A 16377-nucleotide genomic window follows, 5' to 3' on the forward strand; every position below is an offset into this window, starting at 1 on the left:
ATTTTTATTTTGGTATGACTGAACCTCGGAGTAAGGCTGCCTACGTACCCTTTCGGGATCAAGTCAAACGTAGTTCACTGTATCATAATTACCTTTGTTGTTGTATTTTTTCTTTCCTTTTCTTTCTTTTCTTCTTCTTTTCCTTTCTTTTCTCCTCTTTTTTTCTCCTTTTCTTTTCTTCTTTTTCTTTTCTTTTCTTTCTCTTTTCCTTCACTTTTCATTTTTCTTTTCTCTTTTTTTTCTTTTTTTCTTTTTTTTTCTTTTTTTTTTCTTTCTTTTTTCCTTTTCTTTCCCTTGCTTTTCTTTTTCCTTTGATTTTCTTTTCTTTTTTTTATGTTCAGCACTTGTGTTCCTTGATAGTGCCATTGATTCCGAAAGAGGGGTATGATAAATAAGTAAGGCTCAAAGGGGATGACAAGGGATAAAAGTGTTTGGATAGCAGGACAAAACGCCTTCGTCATTTCAATCTTTAAGATATGCCAAATACAAACAGATATATTCAGAAATAAAGGAATCATACATAATATCTCTTGACTGCATCGGAATTGATGGCCATTTCTATACATTTTCCTTCTACATCTGTCAAATACAGTGCACCGTTAGACAACACTCTAGTTACTACAAATAGTCCGTGCCAGTTTGGGGCAAATTTTCCTTTTGCTTCAGCCCAATGAGGCAAAATCCGCCTCCATACTAACTGTCCGACTTCGTATTTCCTTGGACGCACTTTCTTGTTGTATGCTCTTGCCATTCTTTTTTGGTACAGTTGACCATGACACACTGATGCCAATCTCTTCTCGTCAATCAAATCCAACTACTCAAGGCGGCTTTTCACCCATTTATCATCATTGATCTCAGCCTCCGCAGCGATTCGCAAAGACTGGATTTCCACCTCTGCAGGTATTACTGCCTCGGTGCCATACACCAATGAATAAGGAGTCGCCCCTACCGAGGTACGAACGGTGGTGTGGTACCCTAACAATGCAAAAGGTAACTTCTCATGCCACTGTCTAGACCCTTCAACCATCTTCCGAAGTATTTTCTTTATATTCTTATTGGCCGCTTCAACCGCACCATTTGCCTTGGGATGGTATACAGTAGAATGCCTATGGGTAATCTTAAACTGCTCACTCTCCTTCATCAAATGACTATTAAGATTAGCCCCATTATCCGTGATGATTAATTTCGGAATCCCAAACCGACAAATGATATTTGAGTGCAGAAAGTCGACCACAGCTTTCTTAGTCACAGACTTGAACATCTTAGCTTCCACCCATTTGGTAAAATAGTCTATAGCTACCAGAATAAACCTATGCCCATTTGACGCTGCTGGATCAATTGGCCCAATAACATCCATGCCCCATGCAACAAAAGGTCATGGTGCGGACATCGTATTTAGTTCTGATGGTGGAGAATGAATCAAATCTCCATGCACTTGGCACTGATGACATTTATGCACAAAACTAATACAATCCTGCTCCATAGTGAGCCAATAATAACCTGCTCGAAGAATCTTTTTTGCTAGAACGTACCCACTCATATGCGGTCCACAAACTCCGGAATGTACCTCAGTCATGATAGATGTGGCCTGACTTGAGTGTATGCATCTCAACAACCCGAGGTCTGGAGTCCTTTTGTACAACACCCCTCCATTAAAGAAAAACTCGCTTGCCAATCACCGAATCATTCTTTTCTAATCACCGGTGGCCTGTGCCGGATATACTTCCGTCCTGATGTACTCTTTGATATCATGGAACCACGGCTCGCCGTCGATTTCCTCTTCTATCAAATTACAGTAAGCATGCTGATCACGGACCTAAATCTGCAACGGATCAACATAAGTCTTATCTGGATGATGCAACATCGACGCCAAAGTAGCCAAAGCATCGACAACGTCATTATGAATCCTTGGAATGTGCCTGAACTCTATAGCCTGAAACCGCTGACAAAGCTCATGCAGACATTGCCGGTATGGTATAAGTTTTAAATCTCGTGTTTCCAATTCTCCTTGAATTTGGTGTACCAGTAGGTCCGAGTTACCCATGACCAAGACTTCCCATACACCCATATCTACAGCTAATCTCAATCCCAATATACACGCCTCATATTCTGCCATGTTGTTCATATAGTAGAAACGAAGCTGAGCTGTAACAGGGTAATGTTGACCTGTTTCAGAAATAAGTATTGCTCCTATTCCCACGCCTTTCATATTTGCAACCCCATCAAAGAAAGTTTTCATCTCGGCTTCTCAGCTTGTTCCAATTCATCAATGTGCATCACCTCTTCATCAGGGAAATAAGCTTTTAAAGGTTCGTAATCTTCATCGACGGGGTTCTCAGCCAAATGATCGGCTAGTGCCTGTGCTTTCATCGCAGTCCGTGTCACATAGATAATGTCAAACTCTATAAGTAGGATCTGCCACTTTGTAAGCCTCGCTATAGGCATAGGCTTCTGAAAAATATACTTCAATGGGTCCAAGCGAGATATGAGGAAGGTGTTGTAGGATGACAAATAATGTTTCAACTTTTGTGCCACCCAAGTTAGGGCGCAACATATCCTCTCCAGATGAGTATACTTAAGCTCGTAAGATGTGAACTTCTTGCTGAGATAGTAGATAGCCTGCTCCTTTCTACCCATGACATCATGTTGTCCCAGTACACAGCCGAATAAATTATCCAAAACCGTCAGATATAGAATCAAAGGCCTCTCTGGTTCTGGCGGGACCAACATGGGTGGGTTCGACAAATACCCCTTTATCTTATCAAAAGCCTCCTGACATTCATCAGTCCATTTGACTGCAGCGTCTTTCTTCAACAATTTGAAATTCGGCTCACAAGTTGTCGTGAGCTGAGCAATGAACCTACTGATATAATTCAATCTTCCTAACAAACTCATCACCTCAGTTTTGTCTCTTGGAGGTGGCAATTCCTGAATAGATTTGATCTTCGACGGGTCTAATTCAATACCCCGCCGGCTGACTATAAACCCCAACAACTTCCCGGATGGCACCCTGAAAGCACACTTTGCAGGATTGAGCTTAAGATTGTACCTGCGAAGCCTTTGAAAGAACTTTCTCAAATCTCTGACATGGTCGGACTGCTGTCTAGACTTTACGATCACATCATCCACGTACACCTCGATTTCCTTATGTATCATATCATGGAATATTGTTGTCATGGCCCTCATATAAGTTGCCCCAGCGTTTTTCAAACCGAACGGCATGACCCGATAACAGTACGTTCTCCACGTGTGATGAATGCCGTCTTTTCTGCGTCTTCCTTGTCCATTAGAATTTGATGATAACCCGCATAACAATCCACAAAAGAACCAATATCATGTTTGGCACAATTGTCAATCAGTATATGGATGTTAGGCAGTGGGAAATTGTCTTTTGGACTCGCCTTGTTAAGATCTCGATAATCGACACACACCCTGGTCTTGCCATCTTTCTTCGGCACAGGCACAACATTAGTTAACCAAGTGGGATACCGTGTAACCCGAATGACCTTTGCATCAAATTGCTTGGTAATTTCTTCTTTGATCTTTACACTTATGTCCGTTTTGAATTTTCTCAACTTTTGCTTGACAGGAGGGAGTGCCAGATTAGTGGGTAATTTATGAACCACTAAATTGGTGCTTAGTCCTGTCATATCATCATACGACCATGCAAAAACATCCTTTTATTCAAACAAAACTTTAATTATCTCCTCCTTGAGTTATGGCTCCAGATGAACACTTACTTTAGTTTCCTGCACATTGTCTTGGTCCCCTAGATTAACTGCTTCTGTGTCATTTAGGTTAGGTTTGGGTTTTTCTTCAAAGTAACTTAATTCTTTACTAATTTCCTCATAAGCCTCATCGTCGTTACAATCCACCCCATCATCACACTCGATTTCTTGTATTATTATTTCTGAGCTAGATTGGCTTTTAAAACTGGGCCAAAGATTTCTCATGCATGTCATATCATTGATATCAGCATAAAAAGAACTATACAAAAGAAAAGAAAAAATGGAAACAAAATTAGGAATGAAGAAATAAGAAAATTGCATTTCATTGAACGTAAAGATAACAGGGTTTTAACTCATCCAAACGGATGGAACATAGCAACTGAATTACAAACCCTGGAATAATCCAGGTGACAAAAGGAAATCAAAACCCACTACCACGACTCCCTCCGAATTGGAAGAGGAGTAGCTTCCCAATTGTTGATGTTAGCATGTGGTCCGATGTACTGTATATCTGCTTTGCTTGACCCTTCCCCGGCCTCAACTATGTTCACTTCAGCAAATACCCTCTCGGACACCTTATCCAAGTTCCCCTCTGCACCAATCAGTGGACCTGACACCTTTGCCAATGACTGCTTCTTGCCACCCGGCCTGACGAAGGACCTGGACAAGCGTGGAATTTGTTTGGGAAGAACCCAAGCTTTCTTTTTCAATTTACGAGCCCTTCTAACATCTGCCGCTGTTGGTTTGAACCCCAGTCCGAAGGTGTCCAGATTTTTGGGCAGAGAAACAGGTTGAACAATGCCCTGAAGCTCAGCCCCCGGACCTTTTTCCTGGCACGAACCCATTAATCAGCATTTCTGATACTACCAAGACGGTCGCAGCTGCCACCCTGGGATATGGAATGCTTTTACCCTCAGGCACTCTATTCACTGGGACTGTGTTGAAGACCTGATTAACCCACGGTCCCTTATCATCTTCAGTTTCTATAAAGGGCACAATGGCATCATTCATGGCGCATGTGGGATCTTCCCCATATAAAACGATTTCTTGTCTGTCCCACTTGAACTTGACCATTTGGTGCAGTGTGGAAGGCATTGCTTTGGCCGTGTGGATCCATGGTCGACCCAACAAGAGATTGTAGGACACTGCAGCATCCAACACCTGAAATTCCATAGTGAACTCGACTGGGCCAATAGTCAATTCGAGTATAATATCCCCCACTGTGTTTGTTCCCTCTACGTAGAACCCTCGAACACAAACACTATTTTTTAGGATTCTATCATCGTCAATCTTCAACTTGTTCAATGTGGACAACGTACAAATATTAGCACTTGACCCGTTATCGATCAACGCCCGAGTAACCATTGAATCTTCAAACTTGACCGTCAAGTAGAGAGCTTTATTGTGTTCGGTGCCTTCCACAGTCAGTTCACCATCAGAAAATGTTACCTTGTTTACCTCAAAGATCTTGTTGGCAATTGTCTCCAGATGGTTCACTGAAATTTTGTCGGGCACATGAGCTTCATTCAATATATTCATCAAAGCTCGGCAATGCTCGTCAGAATGGATCAATAATGACAACAACGAGATCTGGGCCGGTGTTTTACTCAATTGTTCAACAAAGGAATAATCTTGCACTTTCATTTTTTTAGAAATTCCTCTACTTCTTCTTCCGTCACAGCCTTCTTGACTAGTGCTGGATTGTCTTTACTACCCCTAGCCTTTCTCAACTATTCGGGAGCAAAACAACGTCCCGACCGAGTTAATCCTTGTGTTTCACAACTCTCTTCCTCAATTTCCTTTCCTTTGTATGTCACCACTACCTTGTCATATTTCCACGGCACGGCTTTACTATCAGCCACGAGTAATTAGACTACCGGCTTTATGACAACTAGTTCTATGTAGGCCCCTTTCACAACAACCACGGGCGCAGATGATGCCCCTGTTACCACTAACTTGGTTGGCTCTGGATTTTCTGTATCGACAAATGGCCCTTTCCCCATTACTACCACTGGCTTGTCTTTTATATCTCCCGGCTGAATTGCTGGCTTTACCTCAACTGCCTTTCCCTTGGCTTCAATAGAATGGATCATCATGACTGTCTGCGAGGGCTTTTTAGGCTCTGCTCCCTTATGTATCAGTTCAATCATGTTAGTCTCATGATGTGCTGGCAACGGGTTTTGGTTAATGTTTGGCGCCTTCGGAGCCTGTACCTCAATACGACGATTATCAATAAGTTCCTGCACGACGTTCTTCAATTTCCAACACTTCTCAGTATCATGCCCCGGCATACCTGAGCAATACTCACAGCTAACAGAATGGTCCAGGTTTCTGGGAGGGGGATTTGGTACTTTGGGCTCAATTGGGGTCAACATTCCCAACTATTTCAATCTGCGGAAAAGAGAGGTGTAAGATTCTCCCAACGGAGTAAATGTTTTTTGTTTCGGGGCCTTATCATTTCTAAAAGCTTGGTTTGGGCGAAAGCCAGTTCCTGGTCTACTAGCCCTGAGAGGTGGATAGGTGTTCTGTGGAGGTGGATATGTGTTTTGGAGAACCGGTGCACGCCATTGTGGGTGCGTCGGGGATTGAGTATACGTCTGGGCGTGGTGAACAGACAAGTGTGGTTCTGGTGGTGGGTAGTAATGTTTTGGTGGGCCATATGGGTATATAGATAATTTAGATGGTGGGGTTTGGGTTGGTTGTAGTAGGGTGGAGGGTTATTGGGCCTGGACCAAGTACTAGTTTCAACCGTAGCAACTTCTTCTTTCCCAGCACGCCACCAGTACCGCTTTGGATAACCTGGGTGGTTGCTTTCAATGCCGAGTAGCTCAAGATTTTGTTAGACATCAATCCCTCTTCAATCATGGCTCCCATCTTTACCACTTCATTAAACCACTTTCCGACAGATGTCACTAGATGACCAAAATAGGTAGGCTCCAATGTTTGCAAGAAGTAATCTACCATCTCACTCTCCCTCATCGGAGGATCAACCCTTGTTGCTTGTTCCCTCCAGCGGAAACCAAACTCTCTAAATCTTTCCCCGGGCTTCTTTTCCAGCTTCAACAATGACAGAAGTTCGGGGACTATCTCAAGGTTATACTGAAAATGGCCAATGAATGCTTGTGCCAAATCATCCCATGTATATCATCGGCCGGGGTCCTGTCTCGTGTACCATTCTAGTGCGGACCCACTCAAACTTTAACCAAAATAGGCTATCAGCAATTCATCCCTCCCCCCAGCTCCTCTCATTTTACTGCAGAAACCCCGGAGGTGGACCACCGGGTCGCCGTGCCCCTCATACAAGTCAAACTTCGGCATTTTAAACCCCGCAGGCAGCTGAACATCAGGGAAAAGGCACAAATCTTTGTATGCAACGCTGACTTGGTTGCCTAAACCATGCATGTTCCTGAAGGATTTCTCCAGGCTTTTGACTTTACGAATCACTTCCTCCTATTCTGCATTCTTAGCCGGTTTCTCAACTTTTCCCGGGATTTCAAAATGGGGAGTATAGGCATATGGCTCAGGCGTTTTAAAAGTGGGTTCAAGAGGGTAAATTTGGGTGTCGTGGGCTTGGAATAGAGGCTCACTGGACGATCTATGTAATGATGCTGGGGTGCCACGAAGACTGGACCTATAGGTGGGGGAGGGTTCTGTTTGGGTGGTGGAGCTGGAGGGGCGTATGAAGTGGTACCATAGCCCTGGGTGTGATAGGAGAAGGCTGAAGATGTGTGGGGAGTGGTGGGCTCCTGAGCCTGAGCCAGAGGTGGGATGTAAGATGGATTAGCGGGGTATAGTGGTGTCGGATGTCCCTGAGACCATGCCCGATGCATTTCGGCCATTTGCGCTTTTAGTTTCCTCATCTCTTCTTTCATAGCACCCACATCTGTTAACTCAACTTCATTTGAAGGGTCCACGAAGCTGATTTCAGAGTCCTGTCCTGTCATGTTTACTTTATCTTTCGACCGGGTGTTGTACGGGTGAGTTGCCAGAACTGCCAATCGACTAACCACCTGCCTGGACTCACACATTTAAACAACCACTTTATTAGCGATTAAGTCTTAACAGATTTGACAACCACACGTTGGCATGAATGCACTTATATAGTTAATCATTTCTATTATGCGTTTTCTCGATTGCATGCGTCATCCCGACATTTCGTGCTTTGTTTCTTTTTACCTTTCTTTCAATTTTCTCACTCTATCCCTTTATTCCTCTTCCTTCTATTTCTTTCTCTTTTGTTTTTCCGCTCTTTTCTTTCTTTCTCTTTATTTTCGCTCCCTTCTTTTTATCTCTCTCTCTTTATTACATTTTGTTTTTATGATTGCGGTCGAATCCTATGGAGATTGCCTACGTATCATGACCCCGCACGAATCAGACCAAGCGTAGTTCATGAAAATAAATGCAAAAATAAAGGGTGGAAATAAGATTTTTTTTAAAAAAATTTTCAATTTTCATTACTAAAACAAACTATTACAAACTAAACACTTTTCGTAATGAAACTAACAGACGCAAATTAAAAGCAAACACAGACTCTAAGACTGCAAACATACTTGACCTGAAAAGACAACGGACAGACAAAAGACAGACTCAAAAGGTAGAAAACTACAGATGACTATGCATACTCTAGTGCTTCAAACTTAGGTGTCTGCGGGGCGTCGTTCGGCCTCGCCGCGGGCCTAGGATCCAAATCCCTTTCAAGCTACTCTAATTCATTCATTGTTCGCTTCACATAGATCATTACTGCTGAGACAAAAGTAGTATAGGTCATGTCTTCACAAACCCGGCATCTCCTAAAAATGGCATGAGCAATGGCTCTAATCCTGTTTTTGTTTGCTTCTTTTCTATAAGCAAGCGTCTTATCTGATCGATGCACGTTTTTAAAGCTCGAGAGTCCTGCAGGTGTTGATCTTGCAACTGCTTCACTTCTACCTCCATTTGGGCCAACAAGTCATAACAATGTCCGCTTTTAATTCCAAAATCTCTAGCCTGCCGAATCGCTTTACCCTCAAGGGCAACCACTTTTCTCTTTAAATCGGCAACAATTTTCGCATGGTCCCTTTTCAACTGATTCAAGTACTGGCGACGCTCTTCTGTTCTTGTATCCCACTGCGCCTTAAGCTCTGCCATGATATTCTCTAATTTTTCTAACTCATCCCGACATTCACTGACTTCATTTTCCACCCCTTTTATCAGTTGCTCGTCTAATCGGCTACTTGGTTGCTTATCGATGGTTATTCTTAATTGCTAGATTTGGGCCCTAAGCGTCTCGTTTTCTCGAGCCAGTCTGTTCTTCTCACCTTGATCCGCGGCAACCTGTACACTGTTCTCGAATTTCAGACTCTCAACTTGCTGCTTCAGCTTACCAATCTCAGCTCGATAGCCTTCTTCTTTTGCTAACCAACCCCATTGCTCTTGGATGACTCGGCGAAATCTTCGAGATGAGGTCTTTTAGCTGGTATCCCGCACGCCACGTCACATTTGAACCAATCATGATACCCCAGGGCAACTTCCCCTTTAGCCCTATCTGACACACAAGTGTTCACCATCAAATGTTGACACTCACTCCAGATTTGGCGAACTTCTTCTTCGAGGAACCGACCGTCAGGACTAATTTCGACTACTTGGTTACTCAGATCTTTCATCTCTTGGTACTACTTGATACCTCCCGAGTTGCCTCAGAACTCGATATGGCGCATAGGGCTGGATGCTTTTGAGTCCTATTAACAGAAAATGAGGCCTGGCCGCTGGCATATATATGACTTCTTCGACAGGCAACCATCCAAGCACCCACTGTATCTGGCTGCCAGTGAGGGTACGAAATAATGATGTCCAAGCCGTGACTCCTTCAGGTAGACTAGCCCCTTTGATTCTTGTGTAAAATTCTCCTATACAAGTTTTCTCAAATGAACCATAACTCAAGAGCTGAGAGCGGTGGCATAAATGCTCAGTCATCCACATTTGTAACAACAAGTTACATCCCTCAAAAAATTTGCCCCCAGCTTTGCAAGCAGTGAGAGCCCGGAAGATGTCAGCCACGATCATAGGTGCTAAAGTGCTTTTTCCCATGGTTTGCATGGTACTGACGACCCTAGCTAATTTCAAATCAATATTTTCATCTTTCCTTGGGAATACTACGAGGCCCAAAAAGGCTATCATAAAAGCCACCCGTATGTATTCCTCCCATTTGTGTCGGTTACTTCTACTGCATAGCTTAAAGTCTGGATTATTGAACCTGCCCACGTGGCCATATATGAAGCGGAAACTCCAGAAACCCTTTGCAAAATCTGGATGATAAACCGTTTGGGGTATTTTCAAGGAATCCAAAAACCGGTGTACGGTAACGGCCCTGGGAGCAATTAAGAATTTGAACCTCAACAGAGCTTGATCACTTTCGATGTACCCCGCTATTTCTTCCAATGTCGGGGTAAGCTCAAAGTCCGAGAAATGAAATACGTTATGTGCCGAATCCCAACAAGTGACCAATGCCCTGATAATATCCCCCCGAGGCTGAATGTCTAATAAATCCGGGAGATCTTTCAAATACTTTTTCACTTCATCTTGCCCTTCTTTGCCTAAATCATTCCACCATAATCGCAACTCAAAAGGGATTTTGGTCATTATTAAAAAGGGCTCATTTAGCATTGTGCTCATCCTGCACATTTATTAAGGCGATTAAGCAAAAGAAAAACTATTATTCAACTCAAGAAAAAAAAACTATCTACATTTTTGACTCAAAATTACCTATATATTTTCAAATTTTTTTAAAAATGAAGAACTCGATTCTCAAACGCGGCCTTTCAGCACTTCGGGAACAAAGATTTTAAGGCTGCGAAAGTCAACCGGTCAAAATAAAAAATTGACCAAGATGGCCGTTTTGCAAAGTCAGCCTTCCAGCGTTACTTTTAGGGACATTCGGCTATTTATGACAAGACGACTATTAAAATAAAAGACCCGGTATTGGAACACAGCCTTTCAACGCCTTGAGGACGATAACTTAAGGCTGTGAGGATTGAAAAATGAAAACATGACCAAAGGTGGCTATTTATGCAAGGTCAGCCTTCCGGCGTTTCGTTTGGAAACATTTGGCTATTTTTGACAAAACGGCATCAACTAACTTATTTACGACGAAAAATAAAAATGTTGACATTTTTTGGGCTATTTTTGCAAAGGAAAGGTTGGACCCGATGAGGGTTGCATACGTATCCCACACCCTGTGAGAATCAAACCGGCGTAGTTCGGGCAAATTAACCAAACCATTTTAAAACAAGACTCTTTTTGATTTTCATTTTTCATGGCAAGACAAAATAACGACTTTTTTTTTTCATTTTCAACAAACAATAAAACAACCTATTTTTCCAAATTAAAATAAAGACTCTTTTCCATTTTCTTTTTCAACAAACAACTGTCCGAAAATAAAAGACTCTTTTTTCCTATTTTCCTCTTTTTCCGTTTTCTCAAAATTTCGGCAGAGTTTCGACAGTACTTGGTTTTTCTGTTATTTCTCTCTTTTTTTCTATTTTTTTTTCTCGATTTTTCAACATTCCCAAGATTCAGAAATAGATCAACATGCAGGTTCGAAAAATATATATATGTACAGAGCAAGTAGGATGCATTAGGATGGTCCTTTCATTTCAGGTTGCTAGCCCTAGACGGACCCAACCCCTGTGTTGAGTCCCCTAAGTCAAATGCAGCATGATGCAAATAAACGTTCCTACTAGGGATCCGGCATGAATTCATGTTATTCTATGTTCAAATCCTGAGTCGGTGTTCTAGACTGTGTACCCGGACAACTCGAGTCGAGGAGGGGGCAACTTACCGGGAACCAAAAGGCCGTCCGGCTTCGTAACTTGTCCGACCTCTTTCTTATTTCAAGGTATGACACTAACAGAATAGGGAGTCTCAACCAGTAAGCACATCCCCGGAGGTGAAGATAAAAGGGTGTCGGCACAGTTTATATATAGTACAGATAATATCAAAGCGGTAACATTTAGCACATTCAGCACAAAACATGTAGGAAAATCAGATACAACCAAATACAACAATTTATCTAAGCTCGAATTCTGAACCGTGAACCAGAGATTGGTTCATTCCCCAGCAGAGTCGCCAGAGCTGTCACACCTCCTTTTCTACACCTACAACCCCGTAAGGGCGTAAAAGAGTTTTCCAATTAAAGGACAATCGGGATGGGATTTAATTATTAATTATTTAGAGTCGCCACTTGGGATATTAATGGTGTCCCAAGTCACCGGTTGAATCCTGAACCGAGGAAAAATATGACTCTGTTACAGTCAGCGAACCAAAAATCCGAGTAAGGAATTCTGTTAAACTGGGAGAAGGTGTTAGGCATTCCCGGGTTCCGTGGTTCTAGCACGGTCGCTTAACTGTTGCATTTGATTTTATCTTACTTTATTACATGCTAGCCTATGTGCCTTTTATTCGTAAACCGCTTTTATTATTATTATTATTATTTATGAGAATTGCAACGTCATGAAAATGTGTCTAGAACCGCGTCGCATCAATGCGCCCGTGGTTGTTGACACATTTTGACTTAGTCGAGATTGGGATTTGGGCCGCATCAATGCGTATCCGAATTTAAGAAAAGTAATTTAATTAAATCGTGCCTAAAGATTCTAACGTATTATTATTTTGGGGAAGGCCGTGAAATTCACTAAACTGCCCCTCGGATTCTAAGTATTTTAATAACCACTTATTGAAGGCCCCGCGTATATGATTTTGTTTGGCGAGGTTCGTCTCAACATTTTATTAAAAGGCCCATCTGAGAGTGACTACAATTTTTGATTGATCAATTGTCTCTAAAAGAAGAAAGAAAACTAATTATGTGAGAACTGAACTATCCAGTGAAATTATGCACTGAAATTCAGTAGTCTAAACTCAACAACGAGTTGGACCACTGATGGGCTTCAGAAACGGCCCAAATATTACGGTCAGGCAGGAGATAAGGAAGCCCAGGTGACAGATGAATGCACCTGGGATCGAATCCTCTAGGCAGCCTAAACTCATGAGGGCAGTCTGTTTGACAGCCTGAGATCGAGCCCTCACAAGGACAAATCCCATCCCCACATGGGCCATGGCCCACCTGATTTATGAGCTCAATTTGAATACAAATAGCATGAGACATTTGGATTTGCATAACCCATATTTAACAATACCAATAACTCATATCTAGCTGTAGAAATCAATTATGAAATGTGTGTACCAAACCAACCTAAACAAGTTTTCTACCTACAATGAAGTCAATGAGTTTAACAGTCCAATGAGAATCTGTTTAGCTACATAACTCGACTATCAGACATGCATCACCAGTTTTAACCAAAGGATATAATTATAATGAAACAGATGAACTACATATATTAAGCATTAATGCCAAAATCATATCACACTTAAACTACAACTCCATAACAGATAGTTCACTTCAATCCTGATTCATATTTCTAGTGAAATGAAGATAAATAGCGTCAAACTTCGGGATATGTACCTGGTTTTTGAATTGCAGTGAAAGAATAAGAATGTAGCAGAAGCAATTGAAATAGCAGTAGTGTCCAAGAACAATATTCAGCAGCTCAGGGAGAATTAAACACCGGAAACCAATCTCAAACAACAACCAAACAAGTGTGATTTAACACAAAAAAAGCTTCACCAAACACTAAGTAACACACTACTCGACTGCTGCATCAACTGAAGGGCCTGAATTGATTCAAATGAACTCAAAGAACCAACAAAAATGGACCCAGAAGACTGCTAAGTCATGACAACCAAATTCTGAATTAGGAAGTGGTAAATCAAAGCTGGGAATTGAAAGTCACTCAATGCCCAATGGAACATTAACATTTTTGGGTTTGTATATTTATTTTTTTAACTTTTGGTTTTGTATTTTTGGTCTTTTTTTTAGAAAGCTGCTTCAGATCTGAAATATATAATGGCCAGAGTTTTGGGAGCTAATAATGGCTGAAAAGAACCCCCTTCCTCAAGACACTTGATGCCCTTTTATAGGTAACAAAAGAGGGTGAATCAGATTTTTTGTTTCTTTTTAGTCCCTCCCTTATTTTCAGTTTAGTCCTCTTATTTCTAACTTTTTACTCAAGTAAGCACCTCTATTGTGCTGAAACGTACACAAAAATCCTATTCTAGAAGGCCCTAGGGTATTCTTCTACCCATGCAATACCTATACTATCCTTTATTTTACTTTGAAATTACTATTCTTATCAGAATTACCCTTTTCCATGCCTAAACTACCCCTGAAAGCTTCTCAAAGTTATTGATTCTACCTAAATTTTCAACAGTTATAACCAACCCCCTAAATTAATTCAAAACTAACTAGGACTGATTAATTAGAACTTAAAAATTAACTAATTGAACTAACCAATCCCAATTGTTCAATCACACAAACTCAAACAAATTAGAAATCAGGAGACCAGGATCAATCAAAGCAAAGCTTAAGCTAATAGTCAACATTAAATGAAATTAAACTAACTTTTAACCAATAAGCTCACAATTGACCATTCGAACATCAAATTCAGTACTAAAAAGAAATTGAAATTAACCTAAACATCTAGCTAAAAATTAATGGACAAAATTGTATCGAATCGAAACTAATCAATTACGACGGTTCTGAAATTAAAACTATGATTAACTAACAAATGACACATGCATCAAACTAAAACAAAACTAAAAATGAGAAGATGCTTCACTGATTAAAACAGATGGAACAAGAAAAAAAGAAAATTTAAACTATACTAATAAACAAAATAAAATATAAAATTAATAGAACACTTACTGAAATCAAAACTGTAACTAAAACTTCACTCATGCAAGTAAAAGAATGAAACAGGAAAACTCACTGAAGCACGAAAAACTCCGGCCAGTCGTTGACGTCCGAATCTTTCCAGATTTTTGACACATAACATCCCTAACCATGTGTTTTTACAAGAGAACACATGGCTAAGGATATTACGGTCCAAAATCACAAAGATTTTGGGTTAGGGTTTTTGGCCAGAAAAATTCTTAGATTTGAAATCCGAGCCGCTTCACCGAGATTCGAAAGAAGATGTTCATGGATTTGCGTTGAGGGAAGTCTGGGGACGGTGTGGTGTGATTTTGGGCTGGTTTGGACAAAGTAACAACTTGGCCGGAAAATTTAAAATCCATATTCGACAGCCTTGGTTGTGATTCGAGGGAAACCAATAGTATGGTTGTAAAGAGGAGTTCACGGGGAATCTGTGGTGTAAGTTTGGGGGTGAACGACGTATGTTGCATTTCCCGCCGGCGAGGGGTTTGGTGGCGGCTTGGATTAAGGTTTGAGAGGAGAGGTAGGGTGAGGAAGACGAGGGACCGGGGTGGGGGTAATGTTTCGGACAGTTATATAGGGGAATCCTAGGATGATCTCGTCCGTTGGATTAAGAATCAATGGCTGCGATCGAACCCTAAAACGACGTCGTTTGGAGTTTAAAGAATTGGACCGGGTGGGAACGGGTTATGGGCTGATGGGGCGTGTCTTGGGCCGGATTGGGAATTAAAGAATTTGGGCTGGCCTCTTTCATTGTTTTCATTTCTTTTATTTGACTTATTTTCTTTTTCTCTTTTCATTGTTTTGTATTTATTTCCTTTTTCCATTTTATATATTTTTCTGCTTTTTTATCAAAAATGATGAAATAAAAACTCACAATCAAATTACATTAAAAAAATATATTTCTTAATTAATTCCTTAAAAAATGCAAACTAATACAAATTTAAACTGAAAATGCAAAACGAACCATTTTGTTATTTTCTTTATATTTCGTTCTAAAACAAATTAATCTCCTAATTAATACCAAAATATGAAATTAAATCCTAAATGCAAATGAATATTTTTGTGTTTTTCATATGAATTATAATGCACAGATAAAATTCAACGATTAACCAAAAATAACACAAAAATGCACAAAATTGCCAAATAATGAAAGAAAAATCATTTGTTTGAATCATGGGAATAATTCATATATAGGGCAAAAATCACGTGCTCACATTAGTTATATCATATTATCATTGTGATACACTATTGGTATAAGTTGGTTTGTCGGTGTTTCATGCTATATTCCGGTTGATCTTGTAACGACCCGGCCGGTCGTTTTAAGAGTTACCACTATGTTTCCCCCATTTATGCTTCTTTATACTTTATTTGTTCGTGTTCTGTGGTATCGGGTTAGTCTGTTTGAATCCGGAATGGTTTTGGAAAGGTTTGAGACACTTAGTCTCTTTTGAGTAAACTTAAGTTGGAAAAGTCAACCAGATGTTGACTTATTTGAAAAAGGGCTCGGATGTGAATTTCGATGTTTTGGATAGCTTCGGAAAATGATTTGGGACTTAGGAGTGTGATCGGAAAGTGTTTTGGAGGACCGTAGTAGATTTAGGTTTGAATTGCCGAAATTGGAATTTTGGCATTTTCCGGTTGGTAGATGAGATTTTGGTAGAGGGGTTGGAATGGAATTCTGGGAGTTGCAGTAGGTCCCTTGTGTCATTTGGGATGTATGTGCAAAATTTTAGGTTATTCAGACGTGGTTTGATAGATTTTTTGATCAAAAGCGTAATTCGGAAGATTTTTGGAACCTTAGGCTTGAATCTGATGTGTTTTGGTCGATTCAATGTTATTTGA

The sequence above is a fragment of the Nicotiana tabacum genome, chromosome 22, assembly GCF_000715075.1.
Source record: "Nicotiana tabacum cultivar K326 chromosome 22, ASM71507v2, whole genome shotgun sequence".
Classification (NCBI taxonomy): domain Eukaryota; kingdom Viridiplantae; phylum Streptophyta; class Magnoliopsida; order Solanales; family Solanaceae; genus Nicotiana; species Nicotiana tabacum.